The sequence below is a fragment of the Chenopodium album genome, chromosome 16 (assembly GCF_948465745.1).
Source record: "Chenopodium album chromosome 16, dcCheAlbu1.1, whole genome shotgun sequence".
NCBI lineage: Eukaryota > Viridiplantae > Streptophyta > Magnoliopsida > Caryophyllales > Amaranthaceae > Chenopodium > Chenopodium album.
In genome coordinates, this window is record NC_137849.1 from 14113230 (window position 1) to 14131538 (window position 18309).

Sequence of the window (18309 nt, forward strand, 5' to 3'; positions counted from 1 at the left end):
CTCCTTGTCAGCACCTTCCAAGGCTTTGAGATCTGACTAGGTAGTCTTCAGATCCTACTCAAGCTTGGCCATCCGCTCGTTAGCGACGTCATTAGCAGCCGTCAAGTTCCTTATCAGCTCCTCCTGTTTCAACTCCACTCCTTTAATTTCAACATCACATTGTTTTTTACTGTATTCAACAGAGTTGAGAGCTTGAATGGCCCTCTATTTAGCGTCATTTACCTCTTCTCCCTTCCATCTGAAGGAGACCCTAAGTCGTCTACCCTCAGCATCACCTGAAAAGGTGGGGTCAGACGGTTAGCAAAGTGAGTTAAAAACTTTAAAAACTGAAGTCATAGGTAAAATTTACCTCAGTCAGCAGGCCCTAGATCCGGTCAAAATCCACCACCTACACATCCGGCACAGAGTGCTTCTTTGTCCGGGTGAGGGTCCGCACCATCCTCTTAGAAAACACCTTCTTATCAAGCGGCATTGAGGGGGTATCTGCACCAAAAGAAGTACTTGGTGAGAAAGCAGCACAACCGGCACCCGACTCATGCCGGCTGCTCATCGAACCATTAGGCGGATTGACCAGAGTCTTGACTCGCATATAGTCAACCGGCCAAGGGAGTTCGATTCGTGTCTTACCTCGGACGCGAAGCTAAGGAGACTCCCCTTCAGCCGCAAAGCGCCGACTGTAGCAGTGAGTGGCTCGCCACTCTTCGATGCCGTAGAGACATCCGGCTATTTCCTAGCAGCTCGCTCTGAGCTTTCGCTCAGAGCTTTCATCACAGTCGGGCCCTTGCCCCCGGTTGTGGGTCGATCTGGGTCGGCTGAAGCGGTGGAGTGAGGAGGGTTCTTCCTTCCCGTCTTAGCCGGGGTTTTGCTCAGCTCATCTCCCGACCGCTTGAATAATTTCGTTATTGAGTGGGGAATTGACTTGTTTCCGCTCTGCAAATAACAAAATAAGAAATTACAAACGGAAAATTTGTAAGTTGAAGGAAAGGGGTACATTCGAAAAATTTGAGTCTAGCAGGAGGGCTTACCCCTCCTTTTTTGGCTTCCAAGGCGACCTTTTTCTCAAGAAACAGCTCCTTCCTCAAAAGGGCAGCTAATTTAGCAGGCGTCATCTAAGGAGGAACCATGTTCTTTGCTTCGTCTGCAATAAGAAAACAAATAGTTGGTCAAAAAGATTAACAAAAACAATTAAAGCATCAATACAGACAGCAAATTGCCGGATGTGTAGTAAGTCTACCTTGTGGGAACATGGTGCTAAGCCCACAGGCGGAGAGGAAGGCCTCGTTCTTCAAAAAATCCAGATGGGGTATCTAGTTCTTTGGAATGATTATTTGAGTCCCATCCTCTAAGGGCTTAGTCCTAGTCTCGAAAAATCCCGGCTCCATTATCTGCTCATAAGCCCTGGATGACATCCGGGGAAGGGCACACTTTTTCCCGAGCAGTGCCAAATCTTGATTGTACAGGCGTAGAAACCGATTGTGTCCCAGTGTTGGAGAAGAGATCAAGTAGAATCTCTCCTTCCAGCCGGACCACTTGGACGACTTGTCTAAGGACATCAGATACTGTGGGTGTGTGGTAAGAGTGTACCATACTCGCTTGGGGCCCGGCTCATATAATGCATATGAGCAAACACCGCGAAACTAGGCTCTATGTCCTGAAACTCGCAGGTGACGATATAACTCAGAATGTTTATCCACGAATTAGGGGTAAGCTGCCAGACGCCCAAGTCATACCCCTTCAAAATCTTTTTAATCCCTTTGTGAAGGGGAAAGCGGAGGTCGGCTTTGATCATGGCTTCATAGCAGCCGAAACAGTTGTCAGCATTCTCAATATCATCCTCCTAGGCAATCGTTGCCTCAGGCGGCGGGACCTCTATTCTTTAGCCCTTCCCTACCGGATGTGTCTCCACAAAGGCTCGAAAGCTGCTTTGCATAACAGCCAAGTCCCTAGCAAGCATCTTAGTTACTAACGGATTGTGCTGATCCGGTCCTTTAGGCGGCTGATGGTAGTCAGCCGCCATATTTTCTTGGCCAGAGCCCGACGCCTCTGAGCTGGATATTTCGGGGGCTTCCTCATCGCCTGACCCATCTTCATCAGACCCTAGGGAAGAGGCATCGTCCTCGCCGTCTGCCTCTTCCAAGATTGTGTCGCTAGGGGTTGAAGAGGTGCCATCCGGGGAAGAAACTGCCTGCTCCTCTTTCGAACCCTCGTATTCCTCATCAGGAATAACTTCATTAGCGGGCACTCTTTTAGCGCGCCGCCTCCTTGCCGTTTGCTTAACTCTTGGCATTGTGTCCTACATAGACACAGAGACGGAGGTGTTCAGGGATGAGCAAAGCAGGTCCGAATGTCCAGAATAGGCACCCCCGGTTCTAGATTCAGCCGTACCAAGAGACCGCCTGAATGACCTAGGTGGTGCCGTATGGGCCGATGGAGAGTCCATTTTGTTTTTGAAGCCTAACTACACAAGCGGAAAAGTATAAAAAGCCTGGAAGGAGTAGAGGCGGTTACCTTTAAACTTAGCTCTGAAAATCTGAAAACTGCTACACGCGGTGACCGGATGTGCTCCTCGAAACGCAAGCGGAAAAAACGCAAATTCACGGTAGACGGATGCAGACTTCTGTCTCTAAAAGTTCTCTCTTTCTATCTCTAAAAAGTCAAATGCTTTGTTGTGAAATGAGGAGAGGGAGAAGGTTAAATTTCTATTTATAGAAGGGTAAAAACGGGGGCATCCTCGTTATACCCTAGAAGGTGAACGGTTTTTACTGTTCACCATTCCCTGAATGGCGCGTGTCACAGGTGCCACGTGGCTGAGGGGCAAATGTTTTGGGTAAAAATACCCTGTCCATGTGGACCAATCATAGAGGGCCACGTGTCAAGCATAGGAAGGTCCATTTTGGCCAATTGCCAGCTAACACGTGGTAGCCTCAGATGCCTTCCAGAATTGCGGCTTTCAAGGCCCAATTCTCAAGAACGCCGTAAAGCGGCGCAGCCCACCAAATCTAGGTTAAATGACCTAACAGAGGGCATGTTCCCCAATAACCCTATAAATAGGGAGATATCCCCCAATTTTAGGACACATCAATTCAATCATTCATTACACCTACCTTACATTCTCTTACTCAGAGAGCACCCGATCTCGGAATCCGAGAAAATCTCATTTCATTTTCCGCAGCTTCTGCCACTCATATTCAAGTACTAACTTGATCGTTGGAGGCGGAGCTCCAAACACTCGGAGTCTGTTGTTTTGCAGGTACAAGCGCAGTCAGATCAGTCCTCGAGCTGTAACTCTCATAAGGGACAAAAACACCCAAAACAATGGGCATAACCGAATAACTAGTGAGTAGCCGGCCAGACATTGTCTCTGGTTGCTACTTCTGTAATTGTACAGTGGGAGTATTTTTTTTTATGGATTTTGTATTTTGCAATTGTCTTTGTGTAATAGGGAATAAAGAGTCAAGTTGTCAAGGTAATTTAGTACACGCCTTAAATCATTAATACGGACAATGCTTTTATGCCTACTTGTCTTTTTTTTTTCTTTGAATGAGTGTGTATGTGTTTTTTAAATAAGTTATTATCATTATCAAGTGTGTTTTTTTGAATGAACATATATATTTCTTTTTCATATTTATAACATGCTTGATAATTGTCTTAGATGGTTGAAAAGCCAATTTTGATATAAGTGGTTCGCGGTTCGAATCTCCTTATCTTCAAATTTTTTATATAATGTAGCATGATAAGATGTTGGGTAGGTGACATGGCGAAGGTGTTGTGAAGTGACATGGCATCATGAAATGTTTGTGAAGTGACATGGCGTAATTTGGAGGAGTTTACGTGACATAGTGACGTTTTTATAAACGCCTTTTAATATATTAGTATAGATGGTAAACTAGATGGAATTTATAAAATTCTTCACTATTATTTTGTTTATTGAGTAAAGAAATTTCCTCACTTTTTAAGCTCGAAAGACAGGGTTTTTTCTTCTTATTTAGGAGGATTTGGCTCCTTCAAAAGACCGGGTATTTCTTCTCTCTTTTAAGGGAGGATTTGCTTTTTTATTTCATGGATTGCTATAGAGTTGTTTTATGGGTAAAATTTTGTGCGGGTTTGAAAAAGAGGTTAATATTTCGACAACAATCTAACGAATTAGACGGAAATTTTCTGCACGGCTAGAACAGATCGATAGACCCCCTCGCCGAAGAAAGCATTAATTCAGAGCGATATGAAATAGGGTATAAAGAATGTATGATTTGCAACAACGATTGTAGCTTTGCTTACGGAATGTTTTTATTTGATTCAATTATTATGTATTTGTTAGATCTAAATCTCTTTGTAGATGTCGTATGACTTATTTATGAATCAATTTTATTTCAAAAAAAGTATGAATTGAATCTCATATTGTATATGCCGATCCACTAATTTATCCTTATTTTTACGTAAGTAAATATTGATAAAAGTTATTAAAAAAAGGTTATTTCATGATAAAAATATTGTTATTATGTTAATAAAAAAATTATAGTCAAATTAACTAAATAAATAGTGAAAAAAAAATTTTTCAACATGTCAGCTTTTGTGAGACGGAAGAAATATTTAAAGTATTTAATTTATAAGAGCAATTCCTATAGTTGTAGCTACAGAATTGCTTGCAATCTTAAAAATTCTAGCTATTAACTTGACTATTGGAGCTAGAAAATGCAATTAGCTTGACGCTAAGCTAATTTTCTTGAAAAAAACTTGACAAAATAATTAAAAGAGGGAATACATATATTGAAAGATAAAAACAGTTAATTAAAAAAGTGGGGTTCATTTAAGTTGTAAACTAATAGCTAGTCGTTTGAGCTCAAACTGGTTAAAATGAAAATTAACTTAATAAATTATGTAACATGATAAGCTAACATTACCATTAAAATTGCTCAAAAAAAAAAATTATAATGTGTCCATTCAAAATCAAACATGTTAGATAATCTTTTTTTTTTTTTTTTTTTTTTTTTTTTTTTTACTTGACAAAATGTTAGATTTTCTCTATTAATCACTCACCAAGTCACAAGTCACATCGTTTTATTGTGTATTTATGACAATATACAATTTCATGGTTAACATTTAGCGCATAACTGCTATTTGTTAGCAACCATATAGGATGGAAAAATGTACAACTACATGTATAATAGATGATAGGTGGTATTTTGGGGAAAAAATATTCAACCAATAGAATGGTAAAAAGTATCATTATATACATAATAGTAGACAAAAAGTACTATTAAGACAACTTATATTTTAATGACACATTATACATGCATAATGGCAAATAATGATACATTATAATGTACCACTGTATAATAAGATTTTTTCCAGAATCTTGCCAAATTTAAAATTTTGCCCTCCTATATACTTTGTAAATGCATATTTCATTGTAAACAAAAAAGTATACTAAAGAAGAATATTTGTCACTCCTTCATTTCAAAACGATCTTGTTATACTTGCTTGATTAATTTCCAATACATAATTAGAACATTAATACCTTTAAATGCTACCCCAATTATGTCATAATAAGTTAATGCTAAATATTTAAATTGTTGGAATTTATATCATAAACAACTTTTAATTAAAAATGAATAAAGTAAAAATACTTTGTAATCTATATCATCTCTACTAAAAGGATTATTTATATGCACAAATAGGTGCACCATTCCTATACTTTTGAATGTTTAGTAAAAAAAATCTAACAATTGCAAAATTTGAATATTTAGTAAAAAAAAAAAATAAAAAATTTGAACATCGCAAATTTTGAATATTTAGTAAAAAAAAAAAATCTAAACAATCGCAATGCACCAAGCCTATACTTTTGAACATTTAGCAAAAAAATCTGAACAATCGCAAATTTTGAACAATTAGTTAAAAAATATGAACATCGAAAATTTTGAACATTTAGTAAAACAATTTGAACAATCGCAATGCACCACGCCTATACTTTTGAACATTTAGTAAAAAACAAATTGCATGTTTTGTAATAATTCAATAGTTTTGTAATATAAATCGAATATGTACTGCATATAAAATGAACATATCTTTATAAAATATGAACATATAAAATTACATGTTTATGTTTAGTTTTTGTGACGTGTTCATATTTTTTAATTAAATGTTCATTATTTGTAAAGTGTTTAATTTTTTAACTAAATGTTCAAAAGTATAGAAGCCGTGCACCTAACTTTCCATATTGCACATAATATAATTAGATTTTGAAGGAAATAATGTGGTAACTAAAAGTATGTTTTTTTTTTTTTTTTTTTTTTTTTTTTGGGGTTAAGACTCAAAGTATGACTGTATGGATAATTTTCGCCAAAGTATAACTACCACTTTGGCAGAGATGGACTTGTTTTAATAATATATATTCGTGCTAATCATCTTATAATATAAATGACGTCAAATATGGACCGTTAGTTTTAAAAACAACCTTCATGTACTGTAATACGGAGTATTGATTAAAACTTCCTTCCAATGTACTCTGTAATATAATCGTACCACACCTAACGAGAGGATTTAATGATAACTAAGGAAGACAGAAAGAGTCAGATAATTAACTTTAGGAATGTGAAATGGGTTCATATTTTAATTTGAAAAATTGATGACAAAGATTACCGTTGCCGTTGCGCTTGCATGTGACAATTGTCCTGGATTGAAGCAAAAGGTAAACCGAATAAGTTACTAATCTTTCCATTAACAATTTAACATGGCCCAACTTCTTTTCAGCTTTAAATTAATTTTAATAATAACAAATTAAGTATAATATACAATCGACATAATTATGTTTAAAGATTCAATTAGAGGCTTTATAGCACTTAATGACTTACCTCGTTTATCTTCAATGGCCAGTGTTATAACGAATGTGAGAAAAAACAAATATTGAATGAAAAATTGACAAGAAAAACAGACACAGATTTACGTAGTTCACCAACGATGTGTTGGCTACGTCCATGGACAGGCGAGAGTAATAGTTTTATTGATCTTGGGGAAAATATAATACAGATTTGAAACCAATCACAGAAAACAGATTGATTGTCTCTCAGATTTCTAATGTTATCTCTCTCAGATCTCAAATATGAGAGATATAGAACTTTCCAAAACATAAACTGATTTGGGCCAAACCGCAATTAATAAACCACATGACCATGTGACATGTCTTGTAGTAGCGGAACTACACGACCATGTACCATATATGAACCACATGGCCGTGTATATTGAAGAGTACATAATAACACTGACTACACGATCGTGTACAATGGACTACATGAGCGTGTACCTAATCGGTCACCGATTCAAGACATATTTCTCAACAATCTCCACCTTGACTTGAATCCCCTCACAATAAAACTGATGTACCAGATGCAGCGAACACGACGCTAGATGTACTAGAAAAACTGACAGATATAACAGAAAACTGATAGTTAGAAACAAACTCTCCTTGCTCAGATTTACCTCCGCTAGGCACCAGATTTGCTCCGTCGAGCACCAAACCAGATTTGCCCCGTCGGGCACAGATTAGCCCCTTAGGGCTACTAACAGCTTTGAATAATTCATAAGTCCAATCAACCTTGGGACTTACTCTGCAAAACCAGATTCGAACAGACGACTTGCCAATGCTTCTTCCTAGCACGAGCAACACCTCCCTTGGACGGCTCAGATATATCCACCTCTCCAATCGATAGTGCAAAAGCCACCTTTTCTTTCTGACCTTTCCTTTGGGGAGAGTTACCAAAGCTTTCATGCCAACCTAGAGCTAATTTAGGTTGACCCAATTTTGACAGTGAAGACTGCGGTGCTTCAGATTCAGTCTCAGATTGTGAGTGTTGACTGATCTTTCCCGGACGTGGACCACCACCCCCACCTAGAGTGACTTTATGCTCTACCTGTTTCTCAACACTACCACAAACAGAGTATGTGACAACACCAACTTCAGAACCAGATAATGTAGACCCTTGCAGCACATGCAATGTCTTTCGTTTAACACCTTTAAACCCTTGTAGACATACAACCCTCCACCTTCACCTTTGAAACTGAACCCTAGTTTATCTAGAAGACTGAGTGAAATCAGATTCCTCGCGACCTGTGGAATATGCCTACCATTGTTCAACATACAGAATTTACCATCATGTGTCCGAACCCTAATGGACCCTATACCAACGGTTTTGCAGACTTCGTTGTTGGTCATAGTAACACCTCCATCAACCTTTTTGTAGTTCGTAAACCACTCTCTATGTGAACACATATGATAAGATGCCCAGAATCTAGAACCCACACATTAGATTGATGCACATGTTCATTAACAATCAGGACATAATCCTCTTCTGAATGGGATTCTCCATCTACAATATCTGCAGACTCACAATTTTCCTGTTGTCTCATCTTCTTGGGACATTCAATTTTCCAATGCCCTTTCTCCTTACAATAATTACAAACATCACTAGGATTTTCCTGTTGTCTCATCTTCTTGGGACATTCAGTTTTCCAATGCCCTTTTTTCCTTACAGTAATTACAGACATTACTAGGTTTAGGACCTTAGAATACGATTTCCTGGATTTTCTCCTCAAATTCCCCTGTCCATTACCTTCACTGGCTTCTGATCCAGTAGCCTGATCATCTGTACCTATACCAGATGCCTTATGGCACGACTCTCTAGTATGGAGAGCACATCTAACCTCCTCTAGAGACACTGTCTATTTACCAATAATACAAGACTGCACAAAATTCTCATATGACACTGGAAAAGACACTAACAGAATTAAGGCAGCATCCTCATCCTCAACCTTAACATCAATATTACACAATTAACGACCCTAAATCGTTTAAACCCGTAAAGACCCGAATTTAACCCGACCTATTTTTCACCCGACCTGAATATAACCTGACCTTTTACTAACCCGACCTAAACCCGACCCAAACCCAATAAGATGTATGACCCGACATGACCCGACTCAAGCATGACCCAACCCGAACCCGACCCGCATATGTTATGACATTAACCCGTATTGACCCGACCTGAGATGACCCGACTCACACTAACCCGACTCAAACCCGACCTGTTTACCCGAATTGACAGCTCTAGAATTAATACATCAATGAGTTGTGCTCACCAGCGCATAAAGCGAAAAGATATGTTGGTTGTCAAGCATTGACAATTTTGAGTTTCCAACTCAATACTTCATGTTTATCAAAACTAACTAGTATGTTGAATACATGATGTCCAACCGTCCTTTCAGACTTATAAAAGTCATTTATGAGAATTGTATTTTAGAAATACCTTTCTTTTCTTTGAGAACTATTCTAAAAGATTTCCTTTACCAATCACGGAAAAAATTATAGTTTGATTTGGAATTCTACAAATATAAGTGCAAAGTATAACCATTTATCAAGAAAATAACATAATAAGTTTGAAAATTAAAAGCATTCATCCAAATTTTCAATCTTATTAAACGTCTTATCCACGCATTAAATTTGTCCCCATTTGGCGAGAATAAGGCGATTCCAAGATCCAAAGAAATAATGAGTGGTTAAGCATGCTTTGGCTTGTCTTAACACTCAATCTTCTAAGGTAAGCAACTCTTTGCTAATGGCTCCAAGCCACTCTTGGTTGGATAAATCGTCGCATCTAATTCTCTCTCAACAACTTATCCACTTTGCCACGACATGTTAGGACTCCATCACTCATATCGCTGAGTATAACCAAAACCAACATGTGTGCGATGTCTTGCTTTGGCAAACCCATCATCATACCTTACGTATCCTAAGGAATAATAGTGATGCCTCGCTTTGGCGTAGCCCATCACTACTCTCAATAGGTCGATAAGTGTTGTTTTGGAATGACAAGTTTTACTTAATATTTTAGGGACCTAGGGATTCTATGTTGGTTGATTTAAGTGAACTTAATTAATCATCCCAACATTCGAAATCCTAAACATGCATCTAACATATGAATCACACAAATATAAAATCATAAATATATATATATATATATATATATATATATATATATAGATGCATTTGACAACTAGCATTTTTAAGTTTTCAAGGGATGGCTTTTGCAACTTCATGGCTTCATCTTCCAAGAAACTCCGTCTTTAAGACATGACCATAATTATGAAAATACTAGTATCTACGATTAGGAATAATCTAAATATTAAGGTACAAATTACTCAACGGTTCGCAGACCGTATTTAGATTTACAAAAATACATCACGGATCGCAGTCCGTATTTTCTATCCTAATCGGGCCCCACTAGTTGTCATTTCATAAAACCTGTGAAAGAATATACATTCCATTCATCCATTCACTATTGGTGAATGACCCATGCATTTTACACCGATAAACAAGTAACAATGCATAAAACACGCATAAACTAGTAACAAATTTAGGTCGTTAATCCAATTAACATGCCTAATTAAAACTAGTCAAAGTTTGTTAAATCAATTATGTAATTTAGCGCAATTAATATTGAAGCTCCCACTAAATTCCGCATCCATCTTAATTAATCCAATTAATTAAGTCAGTAAACCCAAAATTTTATCAAAATTAAATTTTGCCAATGCTGCTCAAAACCGAGGCCTAGCCTCAAAATCTTAATTAAAATATTTAAAACCAAAATAATTAATTAAAATAATTAAAACGGCAAAATTGCGAATAAACATAGCCTTAAAATGAGGCACAAGTGCTAAGTGAGGGGCTGTGCGCACACCTAGCCACACCAAGCAACGCATGCACCACAAGGCTCAACTATACGTAAGCAACCACGGGCAGCCGTGCTTGTTGGCTGTGGTAGCAGCCACGCATGGGCTGCACCTACGTCAAGGCTGCCCTTGGCAGCCACATGCGGGCTGCTATGCAGCCCGGCTCGCCAAGGGGCATTTTGCCCTCGATTTTCGTACAACACCTCGGGTTTTTAACCCCAATTTTGCGTGCCTAATTAATTAACTCCAAAATAATTTTAGAATTAATAAAATGAGCCAAAATGAAAAATTAATACAAGTCCAACTTAAATTAAAAATTCATCAAGGTGCACATAACCAAAATTATTTCCAAGAATCATTCTTTAATAAAATTGGTTTAACTTGGTGCAATAAAATGAACAAGGGTTATAACTCATTATTAATTTAATTAATTTTAAATTAATCATGAGATTTTGACAAATTAAAGGGGAGTTGGAATTATGAACACAAATATTTAAATAAAGATTCCAACTTTAACTTGTGAATCCTTGAAAAATTATATCTTCCAACATGAAGATAAATCAAATTTCTATCACAAGATTCAAACTTTATGATTCCAATCAACTTAATACATGATTAAATCAAAAGTTCAACCAAAAAATCATGGAAAAAGTAACTCAAAGTTTCAATCACTTAAAACAATTAAAGATTGAATCTCTAGTACTTAGAAGCCTCAAAGAACAAATTTTTCACACTTAATGTAATGGATTTGCAATTATGTGAAAATATGAACCAATCTTTCAAGCACCAATTACTACAAAGTAACCATGCATAAAGAGGTTTAAAATTGCAGAAAATTTAAGGAAAGAACCAAATACATAACCACCATAAATTTGCCATTAAGATTCAAGGTTAGAAAGACTTAAAATTTTTCGTCAAAATGAAAAATCCCTCAAAAAAGGCATTTCTGGTCGTATTTTGGCCAAAAACACAGTCCTAAAAGGGTAAAATAATTTCCAAAACACATTTTCCACCCGAAATTCACTATTTTTGGGCGAAAATCTGGGTTCTGGGCTGAAGACAGCTCTAATACGGGCTTAAAAATAATAAAACCGAGCTACTAATCTAATTAGCAACTTAAAACCAGAAAAATTAAGCCATAAAAACACCTTGAAAATTATGATTATAAAAATAAATGAGTAAGGCTCTGATACCGCTGTTGGGTTTCGATGAGTCTAACTCACCGCGGAAGAAAACCCGAGCCAAGACCACAATCACAATTAATATAATCACAAAGCATAATTAACTGAAACAACAAGAATTAAGGAAAGATTAATACCTTTGACGCGTGTTTCGCTATCAACCAGAGCTCTTACTTCGGAAAGCTTTTAGCTTCGCTTGCACGAAGACCTCCAACAGAAGTCCACCCACAACACGACCCTGACAAGATCCAATGCTTAGAGGTTAGCTAAGCCCGACCTAAACTCGAGTAATTATATGTGTTTAAGGGTTTTCTCAATAGAGATGCTTTTTCTAAAACCTTACTCAAGTGAACAAACCCAAAGTATGCCTGGGCTATTTATAAGGAGTGCTTCCTTGTGAATTCCACTCATCTTTCAATGTGGGACTTCTTCACAAAAAGATCCCACATAGAAGGAATATTGAATTCAATCCTTAGTTATATAAACCAATGAATAACAAAGTAACAAGTGTCACATGGTTAGGTGAGGACCACTTCCTCACTTGCTCCCCAAGGATACTCACATGCATTGTGACTTAACCATGTGGCACCCAACCTTGAGCCCCAAGTTGGGTTCGGTTGGGCCGCCACCTTTTGGCTCGCGTCCATGACCCGCTACCAGGGTCCGCAGCCCGTTGCCACATAGCATTTCCAACATGGCACGCTACCACGTCGCGCGTTGCCACTTGGTGGTTGCAAACGTGGCACGCTGCCACCTTAGCGCACCACCACGTGGCATGCCACCACCTTGGCGCGCCGTCACGTGGCATGCAGCCACCATGGTGGCTACCACTTGGTGGCTGCCACATGGTGATGTCACGTGCCGCACTTCTATTTGGCGCGCCGCCGCGTGGCATGCAGCCACCATGGTTGCTACCACGTGGCGCGCTGCCACTTGGTGGCTGCCACATGGCGTTGTCACGTGGCACACTTCTATTTGGCGCGCCATTGCCTTTCGCGTGGCTAGGGTTTTTACTTGTTACTTGAAGCATTTTCACGTCTCGCTAATTCCTAAATTTTGGCTCTACTTTTAAGATTCGGTTCCGACGCTCTAAGCTCGGAATCTGATGTCTTTGTTCACAATACTCGAGTGACTCATTAATTCCTTTCGGATTAATTCATCGCGTCGGTTTGTTAGTTGCTTGGGTGTGACCCAAAGGGTTAAGTCAAGATTAAGCTATAATATTAATTATACATTAATATCACTGATCGAATGCGGCCTCCACCTAGGCATTCCGATCACTTGACCTTACTGAAATAATTAGCTTTCTAATAATTCCGAACCCTATATCGGAATAATACACTTGTTCGAATGACACCATTCCTATCAAGGTGAAGGCAACTTCGAGCTTAGCTTGGTGTGTCTAAATCTCGTGATGGATGAATGGATTTTTTTAAAAGGCAAGGTTTAGGAAGAGGGAGAAAGAATAAGCTTCTAGCTTTGAAAGAGAAAGAATAGAATAGATGATTGTTGATGATTGAAAACGGGGAATTACGACCCTATTTATAGAGAAAAACGACCGAAAATGATTAGAAAAGGGTTAGAATTCGAATCAGTATAAAATTCCTTTTGACGCGGTAAGATAAAAAGTATCGCGATGCGATAGGACCATCACGGCGTGATGAAAATAGTTTTTTTGTGAATTATTTTTATCATATCTTTTAATCTAGAAGTCAAAAAAAGTCATATAATATTTCGTTGGAAATATCTTAAAGTCTACGTTCCAACTCAATTGGAATCAGATTAAAATTTATTGTAGAATAAAAGATATGACCGAAATAGTGGAAGGGTGTCAGTTTTGGATAGAGTTTCGTATTTCTTTCATATCTTTTTCGTTATAGCTTAGAATTAATATTATAATATATCATTGGAAATATAATTTCAAGGGATATCCAACCATAAAAGATTTGGTTAAAAATTATGAGGCACGAAATAATAACTGATCATCTTTGAACGTCTTTCATTTCGAGTAGAATTAGGACTTTCAAAAAGAGGAGTTTTATTCAATTTCAAATTCTTTGATCTTATCTTTTCAAAAAGGATATTTCAGATCTTTAAGAAACTCATAGAAGCTTCTAACTAATACTAATCGGTTTAGGAGTATAATTAAGATTAATGGACCCTCCACATGATCATTGGGTCACACATCAAACTCGTCTAGACCTAGTTTAGTATTTTGACCATAACTTCCTTGTTATAACTCGGAATTGGGCTTATAATATATCGTTGGAAAGGTCTTTTCAAATCCCATCCATCTACATAATTATTGGACCCTGATTATGGACTATAATAAACCAGATTGGACGTTTTTCATAAATAGGATACGAAATGAATGATTTTCGAAAACAAAAATGAATTATTTTTATTAAAACATTTTAGAAAACAGAAGAATTTACGAGACTCTTCAACATTTCACCTTACACGATATCAATGACGTGAAAAGTACTCATCACTGGGTTTTGTTTTTGGGGAGACACAATCAGGTGTCTACAGCCTAGGTTGATTTGTTAGGTGCTTGAACTTCAAACTTTTGATCTTAAAATTAGAGATAAGAAAGTAGCGGAAAATGTGGTAGCGGATCATCTATCTCGTCTTGAGTATTTCCAAGTCCAAGATCATGGGTCTCCCACCGAGGATAGATATGCTAGATGATTCCTTGTGGTGGTCATATGGGTGTTCTTAGAACCGCCTCCAAGATTCTTCAATGTGGTTTATGTTGGCCACATCTCTTCAAGGATACATGGGAATTTGTCAAGACATGTGATCGATGTCAAAGAATAGGGAACATCTCAAAGAGGAATGAGATGCCTTAACAACCCATGTTTGAACTAGAAGTCTTTGATGTATGGGGAATTCACTTAATGGGTCCCTTTCCTTCATCTTATGGGACCAACATATCCTAGCTGCAGTTGACTACATGTCAAAATGGGTTGAAGGTATTGCCTCCCCAACAAATGATCACAAGGTGGTAATGAAGATGTTCAAGAAGATTATTTTCCCAAGATTTGGTGTCCTAAAGGCAGTGATAAGTGATAATGGTTCCCATTTCATGCACAATGCCTTTCAAAGGATGTTGAAAAATCATGGATTTAATCAACGTTTTGGCCTCCCATATTATCCTCAAACCAGTGGACAAGTTGAGGTGTCTAATCGTCAAATCAAGGTAATTCTTGAGAATACGGTTTCAAGAAATAGGAAGGATTGGTTGGATAAGCTTGATGATGCCTTGTGGGCGTATAGAACAGCCTTCAAAACTCCTATTGGCACTACTCCTTACCGCTTGGTTTATGGGAAGTCTTGTCATCTCTCGATTGAGATTGAGCACCGCACTCATTGGGATATTAAGAGGATCAATTTCAATTTGGCTAGTGCGGGAGAACAACGTTGGCTTGATCTCCATGGGTTGGAAGAACTTCTCTTGGATGCTTATGATTGTGCTAGTACATATAAATCCCGTTCTAAGGAAGAGCATGACAAGCTCATTGAGAAGATGGAGTTTAATGTTGGTGACAAAGTTCTTCTCTATAATTCAAGAATGAGGTTATTTCCCGGAAAGCTTATGTCACGTTGGAGTAGTCCTTTCATAGTTCAAGAAGTTATCTCTAATGGTGTTGTTGAAATCGCTCCTTCAAATTCCCCAAGATCTTTCAAAGTCAACGGCCATAGACTCAAGAAATTGAATTCCCCAAGATCCTTCAAATTCTTGAGAAGACAGTTGCAAGAAGTCGACTTGAACACCACTATACACACTAACCGGCGTCTTGAACACCACTAACCAAACTCGTCGGCGTCGTGAACACCACCTACCAAGAACAAAAGAGAGAAAAAGAAGAGGAGAGGCCGACAGGGAGAAGAGGAAGGAGGGAGAAGAAGAGGAGAGGGGAAAAAGAGAAGGAGGCTAATAGGGAGAAGAGGAAGGAAAAAGAAGAAGAGGAGAGAGGAAAAAGAGAAGAGGCACATCAGGGAGAAGGAGGAAGGAGAGAGAAGGAGGAGAAAAGAAGAGGAGGAAAGAGAATGGGAACCGTAGGATTGAATTGGGAGGATTGATCACCATCATCGCTCTTTCTCTCAACAAGAAGTACCTGAGAATGCTCGTGTCCCTTGCGCCGATACGAGACCGCCGAGAGAAGTCTCCATCTCATCTCCTAAATGTCTATGCTTTGATCAATCTAAAATTCTTGGAGCGGACTTCTAAGGAGGGATGTATATATTTGGAAAGTGTCAAGTGTAAGGAGGGTGTGCCCATCATAGGGGATCCTTCTCCTTAAATGTCCATGGCCCTTTAAAAGCCTAGGACTTTACACTTGTTAGGGTGTATTAGGATTTGAATTCCTGACTGTTTGGGGGACCTTGAATTAGAATTGATTCTATCATTATGATTTTTTGTGAGAAACAAGTAGGAGTCGCCAATGAGTTTTAGGAAAACTCATAAACCTCGTTCATACCTTTCTCTCAAGTAGAGTTCAAGGGATATTTGGCACGAATTGTAAGTTTACCCATGCCTAAATTGGTTTACATGTACCAGAAATGAGTTTGGGAGCGAGGGTACTAAAATAACGTTCCCTTTAGGGGGGAATCGCTATCCTAGCCCTAGTACGGCCTCTACTAGCTCTTCCGTTTTCACAATTTCAGCAGTTTTGTCCACAAGATGAGAACACGTGTCTTAGGTTTGGGGGCACGTGTCTAAACAGATGCGACATGGAACGTCGCTCTTTATACAAAGGGTGGACGGACACCCTAAATGTCCGGTAAGCCAGTAAGCTCACTAACTACTGTATTTGCTTTCAATCGAGAATGTGCCTTGTCCTCGATGGTTCGGCGCGCCAGTCGACTAGTTTAGCTAACGCCTATAGACATAAACTCTACCGTTTTAGTTACGAGAGGTAGATCACGTGCTGGGAATAGGTGAAATTTTGCTCAACACCTACACCATACAATTTTACGCTGTACGATACGTCATCCTTTTTGCTGGGAATAGCCCCCATTTACTGAGTTTAACTGCAGGCATTGTAGCCTCAAGCGTGGGTGGCATTCGATTTTCGTGTTTTTTCCTTTCGACAGCCGTTATGCTGCCAAAATGAGTCTAAAACACGTATAATGATCTTTTTATGAAAAAATAAACTAATAAGGAATTTTATCTATTATAGCATGGATTCCCCTTCATTCGTTGATGCTGAGGAGGACTTAGGAGGACTTGTGCCTGACGAGCTGAGGCAGTTCGCCCTCGAAAGAGGGTGAAACGTCCTTGTGAGGAGGTTCGAGAACGAGGCGTCGGAGCTGATAATCGTCGCCATGAGGATGTGGTCTGGGAGGCTCCTCCCAACTGGGACCCTCAGGTCCATAAGTGGGACCCAGACCATCATGTTTCGATTCGGAGTTGGCGGGGAATAGTGAGTTCTTTTACGTCTCTGTCTTTTTTATATTACCGTTTCTCTCTTTTTTTGAAAAGCCATAACCGTATTTTTTCGTATATATCCTTTTAAAGCGAGCCTAACATGCATTTGTAAGGCTCGGGTGACTTGAGAGGCTGCTTCGAGAGTTTACCTGACGTGGTAAAGGAGGTGGTGGAGCTTTCGGGGATCAGCCCCCAATAGGCGGCTCCTCGGGATTTATCGAGTTAGCCTGATCGTCAGCTTTCCTTCGTGGGTTGCTGGAGTTTTGGTGGGATTCCACCAACACTTTCCACTTCCCATGCGGAGAGATGACGGTTACCCCTTTCGACTTTTCTATGATCACGGGTTTTCCTTTCGGAGGTGAGCCTGTGGTTATGGAGGCCGTGAAGGGGTCAAACAAGAGGCTGCATGACCTAGTGGGGGGACCGTCTTACGGCGGCCCTTCATGTGTACGCGCAGTCTTGTCCGTACTTAGTTCTTGCCGACGAGCCGTAGACTGATGAGGTTGATCGACACTGTACACCTGAGCAGCTGGCTCGGATATACATTGCCCACGTTCTTTTCGTCACTATTTTGAGTGATTGGGAGAACGTTTCGCTATCTGGTTACTCATTTGCCTTAGTGATTTGGGGCAAGTGGGTAACTTGAGTTGGACGGTGGTGTCGTATGCCCGTATGCTTACAGCTATGGGCAAGGCGACCAGGGTGATGGATTCCTCGGCAGCTGTTGAGGTGCCTCGGATCTCCATTTTGTGGCATGGTCGTATCCTCGAGGTGCGTATCTTCATCTTTTATATATTTTTCATCACCATTTCGGCTTCCGATTAATTGTATTCTTTTTCTTTAGGCTTGGGGGTACTCATACCTGCCTTTTCTAGCCCTCAGGATACTTGGGGAGGCTCGTTTTCCTATCGCCCATCGTCTGGTCATGATTAGGAAAAGACGAGCAACTTTAGCTGGCGACTTCCGTCAGAGTAT